This window comes from Tasmannia lanceolata, unplaced genomic scaffold (genome assembly GCF_043159265.1).
Source record: "Tasmannia lanceolata isolate RefF3 unplaced genomic scaffold, GAP_Taslan_0.1 ptg000013l, whole genome shotgun sequence".
Taxonomy (NCBI): Eukaryota; Viridiplantae; Streptophyta; class Magnoliopsida; order Canellales; family Winteraceae; genus Tasmannia; species Tasmannia lanceolata.
In genome coordinates, this window is record NW_027518690.1 from 30,366,815 (window position 1) to 30,385,625 (window position 18,811).

Genomic DNA, 18,811 nt, shown 5'->3' on the forward strand with positions numbered 1-18,811 from the left:
TGGGTTAAAGAAGAAGAGATGCTGGTCTCAGTTGAGAATTGATTTTATAGTCCAAAACTGATTATTGGACTCAAAATTAAACTCAATTTGAGTCCAATAGTCGAATTCCCTAAGATTTTAATATTTTATGCAAATGATATATCAATCCTCTAAATATCATTAAAAAAAATGTATCAATCCTCTAAAGTAGAATATGATTATTTGCAAATAATGATTGCTTATAAGGAGACTATAATGCCTATGATCAAATTAAAGTAGCAAATTGCTAACAAGAAAGTTACTTTTCTGCTAATTTCTAAAGATATTTATGGCCCCAACTCTGCCTTGTTTATGTAATCAAATCTGTTCTTTCAATGACTTTGAGATTACCTTGATCTGGTTATCCATCAAGCCTTAGTGTTCTGGTCGTTCTCATTAAAATAAAGGGAAAATGACCAAATAAATGGGCTTTCTACTGACTATGACGTTTCAAGAGAGGTGTTTTCTAAATCATCAATCAAGAGTGCATATGACTAAAGTGCCCTTGATTCTCTCTCTCTCTCTCTCCCTATCAAATCACCTTTTTTGAAATGATTACATTTACAATACAAATCCCAAAACCCACCTTTTTCCCTCTTCTTCTTCTTCCTCCCACCTACAAAAAAAAAACATACGTCTGAAAAATCCAAAAACCTCCATTGTTAGATGCAAAAAGCTCTATTCTATTACTGAAAACCTCATTTTTAGATGTCAAACCCTTCCTTGCATTGTACAACGCCTCCATTTGCAACAACTATTGCAAAAAAACGTCATTGGATTCTGAAATCGCAAAAATCTTCACTTCAAACCACCATTCCATTGCACAAAGCCTCCATTCAATGGAAATGTGTGTATTTCTAGCCCTCTCCCTTCTCTTTCCATTATAAGGCATGTTTACAAACTTGAATAAAAGTTCTCCACGTTAAACTACTATCTTTCATTGCACAAAGCCTTCAATCACTATTTAATCACATTTAAATTACTTTAAACACTTTATAATCATTGTTATTTTACTGTAAACCACTAATTTCTTAAGTTAAACCACTATTTCACTACGATAAACCACTATTGAAGGTCACTAAGTGGGTGTTTATAAGTGGTTTATATAGTTTCTTTGGTTAAGAATCCTCAGTAGTGGTTTATAATCCTAAGTAGTGATTTATTTATGCTTATCAGTGGTTTAGAATGTTTATAATTGGTTTATATGGCTTAACAATAGTTTAAAGTGTTTATAAGTGGTTTATATAGGGTAAGCAGTAGTTTATAGTGTTTATAAGTAGTTTATATAAGGTAAGCAGTGATTTAGAGTGTTTACAACTGGTTTATATAGGGTAAACAGTGGTTTATCTAAGCCTATCACTGGTTTAAAGTGTTTATAAGTGGTTTATATAGGCTTATCAGTGATTTAGAGTGTTTATACATGGTTTATACAGGATAAGGAGTAGTTTATAGTGCTTATAAGTGGTTTATACAGGGTAAGCAGTGGTTTAGAGTGTTTACAAGTGGTTTATAGTGTTTATAAGTGGTTTATATAGGTTTATCAATGGTTTAAAGTGTTTATAAGTGGTTTATGCAGGATAAACAGTAGTTTATATGTTTATAAGTGGTTTATATAGGTGAGCAGTGGTTTATAGTGTTTACAAGTGGTTTATATAGGGTAAACAGTGGTTTAGGGTGTTCATAAGTGTTTTATATAAGCCTAGCAGTGGTTTAGAGAGTTTATAAGTGTATAATATATGGTAAACAATGGTTTAGAGTGTTTATAAGTTGTTTATATAAGCCTAACAGTGGTTTAGATTGTTTATAACTGGTTTATATAGGTTTAACAGTGGTTTAGAGTGTTTATAAGTTGTTTATAAGTGTTTGTAAGTGGTTTATATAGGGGTAAGCAGTGGTTTAGAGTATTTACAAGTGATTTATATAGGGTAAATAGTGGTTTAGAGTGTTTATAAGTTGTTTATACAGTGTAAGCAGTGGTTTATAGTGTTTGTAAGTGGTTTAGAGTTTTTACAAGTGGTTTATATAGGGTAAACAGTGGTTTATATAAGCCTAGCAATGGTTTATATAAGCCTAGCAGTGGTTTAGAGTATTTATAATTGGTTTATATAAGCTTATCAGTGGTTTAGAGTCTTTATAAGTGATTTATACAGGGTAAGCAGTAGTTTATAGTGTTTATAAGTTGTTTATATATGATAAACAGTGGTTTAGAGTGTTTACAAGTGGTTTATATAGGGTAAACAATGTTTACAGTGTTTATAAGTGGTTTATATAAGCGTACAGTAGTTTAGAGGGTTTATAAGTGTATAATATGTGGTATATAAGACTAGCAGTGGTTTAGAATATTTATAAGTGGTTTATATAGGCTTAGTAGTGGTTTAGAGTGTTTATAAGTTGTTGACAAAGTGAAGCAGTGGTTTATAGTGTTTGTAAGTGGTTTATATAGGTGTAAGCAGTGGTTTATAGTATTTATAAGTGATTTATATAAGCTAAACAGTGGTTTAGAGTGTTTGTAAATGGTTTATATAGGCTTAGCAGTGGTTTAAAGTGTTTACAAGTTGTTTATACAGTGTAAGCAGTGGTTTATATTGTTTGTAAGTGGTTTATATAGGGGCAAGCAGTGGTTTAGAGTATTTACAAGTTGTTTATATAACGTAATCAGTAGTTTAGAATGTCTGTAAGTGGTTTATATAGGCTTAGCAGTGGTTTTAGAGTGTTTATAAGTTGTTTATTTAGGATTACCAATGGTTTTGAGTTTTTTAGTAAAAAAGAGGGTTTTGGAGGAAGAAGATGATGTATTAGGGTTAGATTTTGAGGGAAAATGGTTAATGGAGTTAGGGTTTAAGAGAGAAGGAAAAAAGAATGAAAAATAGAAGGGGCAATTGAAAAAAAATCGCACGTACCAGGGCTTTAAACACGCCTGGAACAGTTCTCGGAATTCCGAGAACTTTTTTTTTTCTAACTGTGATGTTTGCTGCGGAATTCCGAGAGAAAAGCTCAGACTTCCGAACAAATTTTTTTTTTCTAACTGTGATGTTTGCTGCGGAATTCCGAGAGAAAAGCTCAGACTTCCGAACAAATTTTTTTTTCTGTGTTGTTTACTGCGGAATTCCGAGAGGAAATATCGGAGTTCCGAGAAATTTTTTTTCTTAGAGATTTGCCGGTGAGATTTGCAGAGAGAGAGACGGAGAGAGTTGCCGGAAAATTTCCACCGGCAAGGGGTATTTGCAGCGAGAGAGAGACGGATAGAGTTGCCAAAAAATTTCCGCCGGTAAGGGGTATTCGTAGCGAGAGAGGGAGAGAGTTGGCAGAAAATTCCCGCCAGCAAGGGGTATTCGCAGCGAGAGAGAGAGAGTTACCGAAAATTTTTCGCCTGCAATAGGTATTTGTAGAGAGAGAGAGAATGTAAAAAAAAAAGAGAATAAAACTAACGTAATTTACAGTGAGGGCATTTTTGTCCCAAACCCATCAAAACTAGTCAACATTACTTCAAATTTGTAATTTGGAAAAGTGTCCCCTTGCCACGTCATAACCAGTAGAAAGCCCTATTTTTTAGTCATTTTCCCTAAAATAAACTTATCTATGAGTAATGGCAAATCTTGGTGGGGCAATCAAAGGGGCTTAAGATTTCACGGAGATCATGGAATACGTGGCAGTGCGTCCAGCTGTTTATTTTCGCAAGCCAATTATATTCGTAGATCCTATCACGGAACACGTGGCAGTGGGCCAGCCTTAAAACAAGTAGTGGCATTTTCGACATTTTTCCAAAAAAAGTTTCTCAAGTTGGAACTTTCGAATCTTCAACACTATTGAAGCGAAGCGTAAGATAGCCAGCAAATGCTAACGGTGACCGTCGGGTAGTACGTCAGTTTTGGCCAGTAATACTTACGGTGAGTTAACGGCCGTTAGGCCAATCTCTTATAAAATCTCCCCCATTCATTTGCGTAGAATTTGGTTGTAGAGGACAGCTCTTTCAGATCTGCTCTCCCGGATCGCCTGTAATTTCTTTTTCTCTCATGTAAGCCCTAGATCTCTTTCCTGCTTTCTTCCCGTTCTTTTTTTTTTCTAGCTATTTCTAGGGTTTTGCAATTCTATTCAAGCATATCCCGTTGAGATCTGGTGCTTTATTCTGTGTAAGGATATCGATCTGATTGTATTTCATGCCTGATTTGTGTTTGGAATGTTTGGAAATCATGTTTTGACTGTTCGATCTGTGGAAATGAGGTGAATTACGTGGCTGATTCGGTTTTATGCTAGGATTTTTGTTTTGATCTAATCGAATTTTTTGCTGGATTCAGTTGATTTGCTTTTTGTTGGACGGAGAGGTTTTTTTATTGCTGGATTTGCATGTTTGTGGTTGAATTTCATGCTCGATCCGGTTTTGGTTGGTTTTTCTTTTGTGTATGTGGGATTTCCTGCCTGATTTGATTCTTTTGTATTACCCGAGGGTCTGGAATGAATATTTAGCCCTCAGTTGTGGGATGAGGTCTTATTTTGTGTAAAATCCGTTGTTTATTCTTTTATTTTACTGAATTTATTGTCTAGTCGCTTGATTTTCTTTTTGATGGACGAAATGGTGTTTTGACTGTTTGATTGCTGCAAACGAGGTTTAATTTTGGGCTTGATTTGGTGTTTTGAAGGCTTTTTTCGTAATTGGTGATTGTGTGGCAATGTTATTTTTCATGTTATGTTCATGTTGATGAGCTTCAATTCTTTGGGCATGATTTGATGCCTTGAATACAAGGATGTCGATTTTCTTGTTGGATTTGGTGCATGTTGTTAGATTGTATTTTTTATTTGATTTTTCTGCAAGCTGGTGCACAAAAATAATACTTTTTGATGGTTTCTTTATGTTTCGGGATGGATGTTATTTATTATTCGTTAATTAATCGATGTTATTTATTATTCGTTAATTAATCGGTTTTTTTTGTTTTTAAATTTATAAAGATCCATTAATAGGTACTGTCCTTTTCAAATTGTTAGTCCAAGTTATGTTTTTAAATTTCTTTTTGTTTAAGAAACAAAAAAATTTTCAATCAATGTTGTTTAAAACTTCAATTGCTGAAGATCTACTTCTGTTCAGGGTGTAACAGGTTTTTTTTTAATAGAGTAAGATATGAAATGACTTTTAATTGTTTTTTTTATTCCCATACGTCGTCGTATAGAATTGGACGTCTAAATTATATTATTTGTAAGAGGCCGTTTCATCTCCGTTGTGACTAAGTGCGTCTTGAGGAATCAACCCGGTCACTTTCACCTGCATGGCTGAGATTAGTCTTACTGAAAGCAGGTTTTTTAATCTCAGTCATTCATGGGAAAGTGAATGGACTGATTTCATGCAACACACTTAGTCACGACGGAGGTGAAATCCACTCTAATTATAATGTTTGGCAAAATTTATCTTGCTTGCTGTTCCTTTGTGCAAGTCATTGGTTGAAATGATTTTTCTTTGTAATTAGATTTGACCTGTCGTTTATCTTCTCTATGATTTTAGATTCCAGTACTTTCCTCTTGTTTTCTTTTTCCATTTTTTTAAGTTTTGGTTGGTGCATTCATTTACTAACATTTACATGCATTGGCAATGGTTAGGATTTGATTTGCAATTTACATTTATATTCATTCATTAACTAGCTCAACTTCCTTTTTTTTTGTTATTGAATAGTATATGAAATTTCAAGGATGAGCTGATGCATATGAGTGTCGTGTTTAATTGATATTCCTCATGCAATCACTATACCTCATGCTCATTTGTTGCCTGCAATTAGATAAAATCAGAGTATATGTGCTGATTTGATTTTTGTTTGAGTTTGGTCACTGCACTATCTGTTTTTGAGGAGAGAATGTTTGAAAGGCCAAAGTTGTCCATTATTAAGAAACTGTTTCAACTGGCTGCCTCAGTACAGTGCCCCCCCCGGGTGTAAAATGCGATCAAACTCATGGCCTCAAGGTTGTGAGTCCTGTGAGTTGTGACACGGAGTACTGTCCAATTGAGATGTGAGCTGAACCTCTAAAAGCTGATGTTATAAATCTATCTCACAAGCAACGGCAATCTCTCATTGTATGTCGTGAAGATATTAAAAAACTTCATGCACAACCATGAATGCACGTTACTTGTATAATTAACATTTGATGGATTTGATTTTTTTTATTTTTTTTCCCATCAGACACAAAGATGGGGAGCTGAACCTCTAAAAGCTGGTGTTATAAATCTATCTCACAAGCAACGGCAATCTCTCATTGTATGTCGTGAAGATATTAAAAAACTTCATGCACAACCATGAATGCACGTTACTTGTATAATTAACATTTGATGGATTTGATTTTTTTTATTTTTTTTCCCATCAGACACAAAGATGGGGCTGTCTTTCACCAAGCTTTTCAGTCGGCTTTTTGCCAAGAAAGAGATGCGTATTCTTATGAAGTACTTCAGATTGTATTGGTATTTTGGAAACCTTTTAAGCTGGTATGTTGGATAATATGACCATGGCCAGGGCCATCCAAGGCACGTGAAAAAAGAAACCACCTTCTAGTACAAATATTTTGAGAATATGGATGATTGCATTATCCTACTGCGAATGCTCATAGGGTATATTTAGAGAGAGTATCCATGGGATTTGAGAATGTAGAGCTTGGATACTCCACAAAGAAGAGATGCTTAGGGAAAATAATCCAACTCTAACATACTAGAGGATGTTGATTAAATCCAAATCTACGTCTGAAACTATGGACCACTTAACAGGTGTGAGATTAACTTGCTAATAATTTCAAGTTTTCAACCATGATCATGTAAAAGCTAGGGAGAGGGCATCCATTGTCACAGCCTTAGGGCATATTGAAGAATCTAAACAGTGGTGCGTTATAGGGATTGATGAAGAAAATCTTGTTGAGAAGCATGCTTTAATCCAACCACAATGTAGCTTTCAAAGTCCTGCATGATTTGTCGTACGATCCATCTGCTGAGAAGCATGATTTAATCCATCTACGTCATAGATTTCAAAGACAACATCAAAAAAGCAAAATTAAATAAGTCCCTCGGGGGGAGCTGATCAGACATCGGCATCTCATCCCTCTTCAGTCTTCACTCCACTCCTAGCCATGGAATCCAAGGCGTTATTGGCAAAGCAAGGAAAATGTTGACATATCATCACATATTAATTGACCAAGAATCTCCTCAAAAGCAACCGCAAATCGCCATAAGAAAATCAATGATGCCACTAGCCAAGTGGATGATGTTGAGGGAGTCTCCATCGACCACTAGGACATTAGGGAGAGAAGAATCTATGAGGCAGATCCCCTATCCCAAAGCACAGATCTCAGCCTTGTTGGAATTAGCAACTCCTATAGGGCCACTGGCCGGAGAAGGCCCAACTTACCATACCGTCAAAACTATGGAGTAGCCTACAAATGTTCGCACATTTGTGCTCTACATCCACACTTGTACGTCTTCTCCCTTCTACTAATAATTATTTCGACTATATATTACTATGAATAAGGTATAGAAACCTCTTTCCAAAGGACCAAATAAACATACGTTAACCTTTTACTTCTCTGCAGGAAAAATCAAACAATGAAATAAAATATAATAATTAATTTACAAACATTGCGCTGGTTACCATCATCCTAGGAAAGATGAGAGGATTTTTAACCATGAGGATAATCTTGATAAAAGATGCTCAATAACTAGACCATTCCATGCTCTAACAACATGCCCTTTTTAAGTGGACAACCTCACTGCCGGAGTAAATGGAAAGGTACTAACTAGTGGTACAATCAAAATAGGAGATCTCAATATGCGAGTTACACGAAGAAGACAGCTATAGAGGAGTTGATGGACCACATCTTTTATTCATTTAACAATGGTAAAATGGTATGCACCCTAAAGTTGGCCAAGTTGATGGGCGGGCAGGGCGGGGTATTGGGTGACTTCTTGCATTGAGGATATATATCATGTGGACGATGCTCCTACTTGCAATTATGTAGGAGATTTAGAAAGGAAGAAACAAAGGATATTCAAGGACCAGATTGTGTCAAAGAAGATGGTGGAGAAAATAAAATAAAATCATCATACAACGGCATATAACAAGGTATCTTGGGGTATCACAGTTAGTGACATGCTAAGAGACTGGAAGGTAATGAACACTGGCGGAAGGAAAAAAGAATGCACTGTTTTTGTCGGCGCAAACCCTTCAATTTGATCTTTAAAGATTGATGGGTGGTCAAGCAGGGTTCTGAGGGCTTTTATGACTGGTGATGTCATTAGAGGTGAGGGAAGATTGAGGTGCTATACATGGGCAAGTTGAGATAAACAATTCAAATGAGATAGAAGAGATCGATTTGAGGGCATAAAGATTTTTCTCATCATCCTTGCCCAGACCCATTATATAGAATAAAAACCAAGTGTATGTGATGCAGACATAGTCAACGGTACCAATGAGCGATCCCTTGGAGGTTAGCTTTCATTTTTATTTTTATTTTTTTTTATGGTTGGAGGTAAGCTTTCATAATCAAGAAATGTCTAGATTAGGCAATGACCCTTGAGGTCTTTCTCCTCTGTTCTAAGAGAGGTAAAAATACCTCCAATAACTTCTAACTCTCGTTTAGGGGCTCTTTCAACAGTAGGGGACAGAGAGAGGGGCTAATCATTTCCATTTTCCTGATTAAATTCTTTCTTTTGCACAATTTTCAATTAGGAGAGGATTCATTCTTTCGGTCCCTCACCCCAAATGAGGATACGTAATTTCCATGGAAGAAAGTGCGGAAATATGCACGTTTCAAACAGAAGTGTGGAAGAAAATTTATACATAGGACAGAGGTTGAAGCAAAGGATGCTCCATATGGCAATCAGGAGCATCATATGTAAGGAGGAAGAAGAACGGAGCATATGACTGATTCAAGATGGAGAGGGTTCAGCCAAACTCGGTACAAAAGCTGCTAGAAAGATGGAAGTGCCAACGCTTAAGCCCTATGGGGTGTATTGGTGGAGGCGGTAAGGAAAGAGATCATAGACTATTCCATTGAGATTATATTCTCGGTGGAGTGAGATCCTAGTGGGGAGCTCAATACAAGCATTCGTTTAGACAGCAGTACTGCCAAAAATTAATACCAGAACAGGATGAAGCAAAGGAGGTTCCATTTGGCTTGTAGGTGCATCATATATAAGGAGGAAGAAGAGAAGAAGGTATGTGACTGGTTCAGGATGGATAGGGCTCAGCAAATACTCGGTAGGGAAGGTGCTGGAAGGATGGAAATGTCGACACTTAGGCCCTGTGAGTTGAGCACTGTGGGCCATGGCCTCATTTTGCAGTTTCGTGGGGCATATAGAATGAGTAATGCACGTACATTCAAATGAAAAGTCAGCATCTTTCCTCCAACTGCATGGAAGATCAAGTTCTCAGTAGTCGGGGCATCAGTTAGGAAAGAGTTCATGGAGTATTCCTTTGCTATGACCCTCAGGAAATGGAGTGAGAGTGGGAGATCCCTAAGGAGAAAATCAGGTTCAGATGGATTCGCCCACCCCCAACCTCATCCAGCTAAATTCTGACGGAGGAATCGCAGCTTGCATCGAGGAATCTCGATTCCGAATAGGGAATCTCAATACTTCCCCAAAAAGTGGGAATCACGCTTCCATTCATGCTTCCCCTGAAGCTTCCCCCGAGCCTTCACGCTTCCCACTTCCATCATCCAGGGAGCCTTCGCTTCCCGCTCCGGCAACCTTGGGCTGAACAGACTCAACAGAGGTGACAATCAAGGTGCTCTTCATTGGAATCAGACTGTTCTAGGCATAACTGAGTCCAGGTTAATTGTTGAGGGAGATTCGGCAAATGCTATTACATGGACAAAAGCAGTGTTCTAAAAAGCGCTGGGCGACTGACTGACCTCCCAGCGCCCAGGCCGCTCAGGCATTTTTAGGCTTTTTGATTTTTTTTTAGATATTAATATATTTTCATAATATTTTGTATTTTTTATATAAAATATAAATACTTGAATACATAACAATCCAAACCATTTTATGCATAAGCACTAAACATTAAATAATAACAAAAAGTCAAAAATATAATAAGAAATTAAGCATAAAGTACTTAATAATTTAAGTATTTAACAATACCACACAAATCCATGACAAAAAAAAGATTAAAATCTAAGCACTTCTTCAGTCTCACCGATCATCGTCCTCTCCCTCCAAGACCAAGATTCTTTCTTCATCAGAGTCTTCAAACCCACCCTGCCCAGGCCCACGCTCAGCGCCCAGGTGCCGCTTCATTGCCTGGGCGGCCGCCTAATAACGCCCAGGTGGTGAGACCGCTTTTTTAATCGCCCAGGGCCTGGGCGGTGCGTTTTTTCTGCGCCCAGCACCTAGGCGGCCGCCTTTTAGAACAGAGTCACAAAAGGAGATAAAACAGGTTCCTGTAGACTATATCAATATGTTAGTGGAACTACGAGTCTTGCAAGGGCCGAATTGAGAACTTCATTCAAATCCCAAGGAGTGCCAATGAGCGTGCTAATAAGCTCACAGAATTCGGGTGCCTAGACCTGCAATGCACTCACGGAAACTAGGGGTGCAACTCCGGTCGGGTTGGGTCGGGTTGAAGCCAGCCCGAACCCTACCCGAAACTCTACACTGCCAACCCAAACCCGACCCGACTCTCAAACCGATGAAGGTGAACTCGACCCAGACCGAAAAATTAATATCTCAACCCGAGCCCAATCCGAACCTGACCCGATTTACCAATTCAGGTCGGACTGAGTCAGTTATGGTGATATCTTTCCCCTTTAGGTATTTATGTTCTAAAACAACATAACAGAAATATCATTATAAAAAAATGTAGGGTTTTGATGTGGGGTCAGGTCAACCCGCCACCTCAACCCGAACCCGATTCAAACACAACCCAAGACGTGATATTTCCAGGTGGAACCAAAACCGAGATGCACCCCTAACGAAAACTACTTCCTGGTGAGCTTTGACAGTAAAACTTAGCTTAGCTATGTTAACAAATTTCTACGTTTTCAAAAAAAAAAAAAAAAATTGTAGGAGAGGATGTACTACTTTGAAGGAGTTTCAACCACATTTTAGTGATGCCAAACCAACCAAGTTCGTTAAGATGTAGCCTCTTGCACACCTAGGAACTCTGTTCTTGTAAAGCGCCTCAATCCTGCCGAAGATTAAAGACCTTTTTCCTTGCATTCTTACAAAATGGAGATACTTGAGGATGACATGTAAATGCAACACACATAACATAGCAAGACAACTCTTTTTTTCTAAAAGGGGCCAATCTTCATACATCTAATCAAGGATGATCTCTCCTTGAAAAAGATGGTACAAGCACACGAAACTCCACTGCGTTACTCATATTATTAATGTGGTGTACAACCTTATTTATTAGGGCTACCACCACAAGATGTCTTTGTGATTGCAAGAACATATGAATGGATGTTAATTCATAAGAACTCAATATATAAAATTACCAACAGCAATAACAACAATAGATAAAAATTCCCTCAAGTAGTTATAAAAATATATAGAATCAGAAATTCAAAACACAATTCCAAGGAGCCTGCCCAGACGCTTACCTTAATAGTAACCTTGCTCTTCACTTGGGTTTCTAGCTCTTCCGTCATAGACTGCAATCCACCAACAAACAAAACTAAATTAGACAAAACAAAATTTGCAGTTCCCCAATAAGGAAAACTAGCCATGATCTCACCTTGTCAAATTGAACCAGAACTTGGATCGTAAGCTCTGGACTTAGAGTCCCATTAGAGACCATCTCATCCAAGGTCTCCGTCAAACACATGCCAATAGTTGACCGCCGGTACAGCTCGAACGTCGCCATCTCTTCACTCGATTTGCCAATTGCCTACTAAAAACTCAGAACATTCCATCAAATTTACATTACCATCTATGTAACCCTATAATTATCAGAAATTCAAATAAAACAACAAAACAAAACGAAGAAAAAAAGGAGAGAAAATCCAATGGAACTGACATTTCCTTAAAGTATCAGATCAATTTCTCAAATTTACATTCCCATCTACGTAACCCTATAATTATCGGGAAGTCAAGAAAAACAACTAAACAAAATAGAGAAAAAATCCAATAGAACTGAACTTACCTTGAAGTTACAGATCAATATCTCAAAACAGAGTACAAGAACCTTTATTCGGATTGAAGTACCGTGTGTGCAGAAATCGAAACCCTAGAATTTCAGAGAAGTGTAGAAGGTGAAAAGATAGAAAAGTTTAATGGAACTAAAATTGCCTTGAATATCAGATCAATATCGCATGATAAAGTAAGTGAATCTTTTAATTTATTTACATTGAAGTACAGTGAGTGCAGAAATCGAAACCCTAGAATTTCAGAAAAGTGGAGAAGGTGATTAAAAAGAGGCGAAAATGGAGAGTGGGGAAAATCACCTCGAAAGTTGTTTAATTTCTGTTGATGGCAGTTGGAAGATGAGGAGAGGGAGAAGAAGAGAATTTGCTTCTCGCCCTTTTTATAGTCTCTGAGATCTTGAACGCTCCTTATATATGCATGCTAGAATTCCCCTGCTTATGTATGGAGGTTTAATCCTCGCAAGTCACCTGACAGATCACGTGCTTGTGTAAACCCTCTTACCTCGTTACACGTGGCAAGTTGTTCGGCATAGCGCTCGTGCAGCCGAAAAATGAAGTGAGGGCCGATGTGAATGAATGATCTGAACCATTCACTTTTGGGGCTATTGGATGATCTAACCCTTTGATTTGTTAGTCCCATATTTGGATGGCACCATCATGAAAACTTCTGATATCCAATCGTTTAGGATCATCCAATGGCCCTCATTGTTTTAAGGTACGGCCTATTTACTATGGAGCCTGAAAAAGATATGGTTTTCTTCACAAAGAACTAAGAAATTATAACTCAAACTTAAAAGGAAGAGTCTACATAAATAAACCTAACCTTAGCAGCAAAAATAATGGCCAGAAACTCAAATAACTCTGGGGAAAAAATGAAAATTTAAACTGGGTGGCAAAGGACCTCTCCGATAGACGGCCCGTAGAAGGAAGATGCCAAGGCAGAGTGACATTGGTTCGAACCCTCGCCCAACATTTCTCCCCGAATGGAGGCCTCCTGAAGCGCATGACGCCATCTCCTGAAAAGACCACTTAACGTCTAATCAGTATCCGGCGCTGCCACCGCCAGCTATTGTGTTAGATCCTGCCCCCATAGTACAAGATCCCACACCTGGTAGCCACCAACTTGTCACGACATGGAGAGGCACAATGCATATCTTGTCAAAATCATCCTCTAGGGTCGTACACGCATGATTTGCAATGCCGACGTCTCCAGCGATATGCACAGTGCCACGTCATTGTCACTTCGCGCCCAAGAACTCAAAACCTCCATAGTAAGGAGAACTCACCCTTAAAAGAAAGTAGATAAGGACAACATAGCTCTCTCTCTCTCTCTCTCTCCATCTTCTCCAAGAAACTCCACTCTACAAGCCTACAGACCAACCAGGCAACTTCCCTCCTTAAACACATTCTCATGCGTGCCCGCGCCCCAACATACGCCGATTTCTCGTTTCTCCTCTGTTTAGCTCTCCTTTTCTGCGCCTCAGTCTGACTTGGGTGTCAAAGGATGCCCCGAAGTTCCGACTTTGAGTGGTCCTTAACCTTTGTCCGTGAGCTCAGATCACATGTCAAACTAACCTTCCTACCATCAGAACTAGCACATTCGGACGATTCGCACTCACGCACAAAATTCGAGCAGCATCAGGAAACGATAGCATGACATGAGACAATCCGTTCCTGTAACCAAATTAGGAAGATTCCGCCTGCCAGCTCCTGTGTCGATACCAATCACTCACGCAAAAACTTCGAGCAGCATCAGGAAACGATAGCACGACATGAGACAGTCCGTTCCTTTAACCAAATTAGGAAGATTCCGCCTGCCAGCTCTGTGTCGATACCAATCTTCATCACGAAGTCCTGCAAAGCTGCAGCCGTGAGTGAGGTTGAATGATCAATGTTAAATTTTCATTTTATCCCCAGAGTTATTTGAGTTTCTAGCCTTTATTTTTGCTGCTATGTCAGCCCAGTATGATTTTTCAATACACTTTCTAAGGTTAGGTTTATTTATGTAGACTCTTCCTTTTAAGTTTGTGTTATAATTTCTTAGTTCTATGTGAAGAAAATCATTTATTTTTCAGGCTCCATAGTAAATATGCCGTACCTTAAATAAATGAGGTTGGATGATCCTAAACGATTGGATATCAGAAGTTTTCATGATGGTGCCATCCAAATATGGGACTAACAAATCGAAGGGTTAGATCATCCAATAGCTCCAAAAGTGAATGGTTCAGATCATTAATTCACATCGGTTCCACTTCATTATTCGGCTGCACGAGCGTTGTGTTGAACTACTTGCCACATGTAACGAGGTAAGAGGGTTTACACAAGCACGTGGTCTGTCAGGTGACTCTTGAGAGGATTAAGCCCCCATACATAAGTAGGGGAATTCTGTGATGCATATATAAGGAGCGTTCAAGATCTCGGAGACTATAAAAAGGGCGAGAAGAAAATTCTCTTCTTCTCTCTCTCCTCATCTCCCAACTGCCATCAACAGAAATTCAAACGACTTTCGACGTGATTTTTCCCGCTCTCCATTTTCTCCTCTTTTTAATCACCTTCTCCACTTTTCTGAATTTCTAGGGTTTCGATTTCTACACTGACTATACTTCAATCCAAATAAATTAAAAGATTCACATACTTTATCATGCGATATTGATCTGATATTCAAGGCAATTTTAGTTCCATTAAACTTTTCTATCTTTTTCACCTTCTACATTTCTCTGAAATTCTAGGGTTTTGATTTCTGCACACACGATACTTCAATCCGAATAAAAGGTTCCTGTACTCTGTTTTGAGATATTGATCTGTAACTTTTAGGCAAGTTCGGTTTCTCTTGTCGGGAAAGGGAAGGGAAGGGGGAAGTGAAGGAAACTGACGTGGCAGAAAGGAAAGGAAAGGAAAAGAAATCTGATAGAAAACCTGTCAGATGAGCGTTTCGTTGCACAGAAACCTAACAGAAAGCTGACAGAAACTAACAGAAATATGTGTTTCGTTGCAGGGAAACTCAATAGAAACTTGTTAAATAGAAACTGTGACAAACTAACATGCAGAATGATGCCTACATAAAACCTAGTTTAAAATAAGTGGGTCCAACATATGTTTTACAATTTGCATATCAAAATAAGAAAACTATCACAAACAAAAGATGAAAAATAACAATGCCAATCAAGTTGTCACAAATACCACCTAGCAAATAAAAAAGAAGCACCAAACATGACATGGAATGGGGCTTACAATACATTAAACGCAATACCAAGCCCCAAACACGACATGGAATGGGGCTTGTAACACAAAAGAAAAATTATAGAAAAAATCAAGACTATAAAAAGGAAATTTAGAACAAACCTTAGGAAATATAGGAGGGAAATCGACAGTAGGATGGTTACCTGGAAAAGAACAAAAAAATATGATTAACAAGAACAAGGGTTGAAGGGGGCTTTGATTAAGAAAGATGATAATGCAACAGGAGAATGGCATAACCAAAAACATTACATCACTCACATATCCGAAACCCAAATCCATACCTATCTGAAACCCAAATTAGTTTTCACAAATCTATATGTCTAACAGTTAGCATCAATAGCATAAACCCCATAAAATTGTTAGCACAAGTCCCTTCTCATAAACCCAACATGAAAAACAAATAATGATTTCTTACCATCCTAAAATTGATTTTAACATAAACCCTACAAATAACAAATCAGTTTACATAAACCTACAAAAAAACAGACCAAAAAAATTACAGACCAAACAAATCAGTTACATAAACCTACAAATATAATTAACCTTACAAATAACCAACTCATTTTAGCAAAACCCTAGAAATAACCAATTAGCACAACATAAACCCTACCATCCAAAATTCGAAACCCTAACCCTACCATAAATCAGAAACCCCATTAAATCATAAACCCTAGTTCGAAACCCATCACAAACCCCAAATCTGAGACTACAAAATCACAGACCAAAAAAAATCTTTGAAACCCTACGCACAAATAGAGAGAGAGAGAGAGAGAGAGAGAGAGAGACAGCTGGAGCGAGAGTACCAGAGGGTTGGAGTCGGAGAGCCGAGAGCCGTCGAGGGAGAGCCGGAGAGCCAAAGCCGTCGAGGGAGGTCTTCGTTCGTTGTGAGAGAGAGAAGCGAGAGAGGCTTTCAAGGGTTTGAGTCGTGGAAACGTCAGAGAAAGATGGGGTTTCCGATAGCAAAGGTCGGGAACGAGAAGGGGTAAAGTCCGAAAGTGGATTTTACACTTATTTTTTTTCAAATTCCACGTCATTTAAGTTAGTTTCTGTGGAAACTAACGAAACACACTTTTTTGGGTTTTCTGCAGATAAAAGGCATGTTTCCACGGAAAAGAGGGGGAAAAGTAAACAAAAGAACACAACATTATAATCTCCGAGATCTTGAACACTCCTTATATATGCATCCAAGAATTCCCCTACTTATGTATGGGGGCTTAATCCTCGCAAGAGTCACCTGACAGACCACGTGCTTGTGTAAACCCTCTTACCTCGTTACACATGGCAAGTTGTTCGGCACAACGCTCCTACAACCGAAAAATGAAGTGGGGCTTATGTGAATGAATGATCTGAACCATTCACTTTTGGGGCTATTGGATGATCTAACCCTTCGATTTGTTAGTCCCATATTTGTATGGCACCATCATGAAAACTTCTGATATCCAATCGTGTAGGATCATCCAATGGCCCTCATTTTTTTATGGTACGCCTATTTACTATGGAGCCTGAAGAAATGGTTTTCTTCACATAGAACTAAGAAATTATAACTCAAACTTAAAAGGAAGAGTCTACATAAATAAACCTAACTTTAGAAAGTGTACTGAAAAATCATACTGGGCAGCAAAAATAATGGCCAAAAACTCAAATAACTCTGGGGAAAAAATGAAAATTTAACATTGATCATTCAACCCCACTCACGGTTGCAGCTTTGCAGGACCTCGTGATGAAGATTGGTATCGACACAGAGCTGGCAAGCAGAATCTTCCTAATTTGGTTACAGGAACGGATTGTCTCATGCCGTGCTATCGTTTCATGATGCTGCTTGAATTTTTTGCGAGAGTGATTGGTATCGACACAGGTCATGTCGTACTACTGTTTCCTGATGCTACTCGAATTTTGTGCGTGAGTGCGAATGGTCCGAATGTGCTGGTTCCGATGGTAGGAAGGTTAGTTTGGTTAAGGACCACTCAAAGTCGGAACTTCGGGGCATCCTTTGACACCCAAGTCAGACTGAGACGCAGAATAGGAGAGCTAAACAAAGGAGAAACGAGAAATCGTCGTATGTTGGGGCGGGGGCACGCATGAGAATGTGTTTACGGAGGGAAGTTGCCTGGTTAGTCTGTAGACTTGTAGAGTGAAGTTTCTTGGAGAGAGAGAGAGAGAGAGAGAGAGAGAGAGAGAGAGAGAGAGAGAGAGAGAGAGAGAGAGCTATGTTGTCCCTCTCTACTTTCTTTTAAGGGGGAGTTCTCCTTACTATGGAGGTTTTGAGTTCTTGGGCGAAGTGACAGTAACGTGGCACTGTGTATCAGTGTTCTAAAAAGCGCTGGACGGCTGACTGACCTCCATTTTTATTAATATAAAAGGCGAAGCCCAGGCATTTTTAGGCGTTTTTCATTTTTTTAGATATTAATATATTTTCATAATATCTTGTATTTTTTTATATAAAATATAAATACTTGAATACATAACAATCCAAACCATTTTATGCATAAGCACTAAATATTAAATAATAACAAAAAGTCAAAAACATAATAAGAAATTAAGCATAAAGTACTTAATAATTTAAGTATTTAACAATACAACACAAATCCATGACAAAAAAAAGATTAAAATTGAAGCACTTCTTCAGTCTTCACCAATCATTGTCCTCTCCCTCCAAGACCAAGACTCTATCTTCATCCAAGTCTTTAAACCCGCCCAGGTTCACGCTCAGCGCCTAGGCGCCGCCTCATCGCCTGGGCGGCCGCCTAATAACGCCCAGGTGGTGAGACCGCTTTTTTAAACGCCCAGGGCCTGGGCGAGGCTTTTTTTTCTGTTCCCAGCGCTTAGGCGGCCGCCTTTTAGAATAGAGCTGTGAATATCGCTGGAGACGCCGGCGTTGCAGGCTATGCGCGTACGACCCTAGAGGATGATTTCGACGGGATATTGCTGTGCCTCTCCATGTGGTGACACGTTGGTGGCTAGCAGGTGCGGGATCTAACACAATAGCTGGCGGTGGCAGCGCTGGATACTGACAAGATGTTAAGTGGTCTTTTCAGGAGATGGCGTCATGCACTTCAGGAGGCCTCCATTCGGGGAGGAATGCTGGGCGAGAGTTCGAACCATTGTCACTCCGCCTTGGCATCTTCCTTCTGCGGGCCGTCTATCAGAGAGGTCCTTTGCCACCCTGTTTAAATTTTCATTTTTTCCCTAGAGTTATTTGAGTTTCTGGCCATTATTTTTGCTGCTATGTCAGCCCAATATGATTTTTCAATACACTTTCTAAGGTTAGGTTTATTTATGTAGACTCTTCCTTTTTAGTTTGAGTTATAATTTCTTAGTTCTATGCGAAGAAAACCATTTCTTTTTCAGGCTCCATAGTAAATAAGCCGTACCTTAAAAAAATGAGGGCCATTGGATGATCCTAAACGATTGGATATCAGAAGTTTTCATGATGGTGCCATCCAAA

The 18,811-nt window shown here is 38.7% G+C and overlaps 1 protein-coding gene across 3 annotated transcripts in view; it reads left to right on the forward strand.

Moving 5' to 3' along the window:
* Positions 1-3,875: 3,875 nt before the first annotated feature.
* Positions 3,876-18,811, forward strand: part of LOC143890004 (transcription initiation factor IIA subunit 2) — a 28,054-nt gene continuing 13,118 nt past the window's right edge. The window contains exon 1 of one of the 3 annotated variants that reach the window (XM_077394475.1): positions 3,876-4,033. The gene's annotated coding sequence lies outside the window, so the exon portion shown is untranslated. The remainder of the gene's footprint in view (positions 4,034-18,811) is intronic. The other 2 variants (XM_077394477.1, XM_077394476.1) reach the window with 2 other exon arrangements.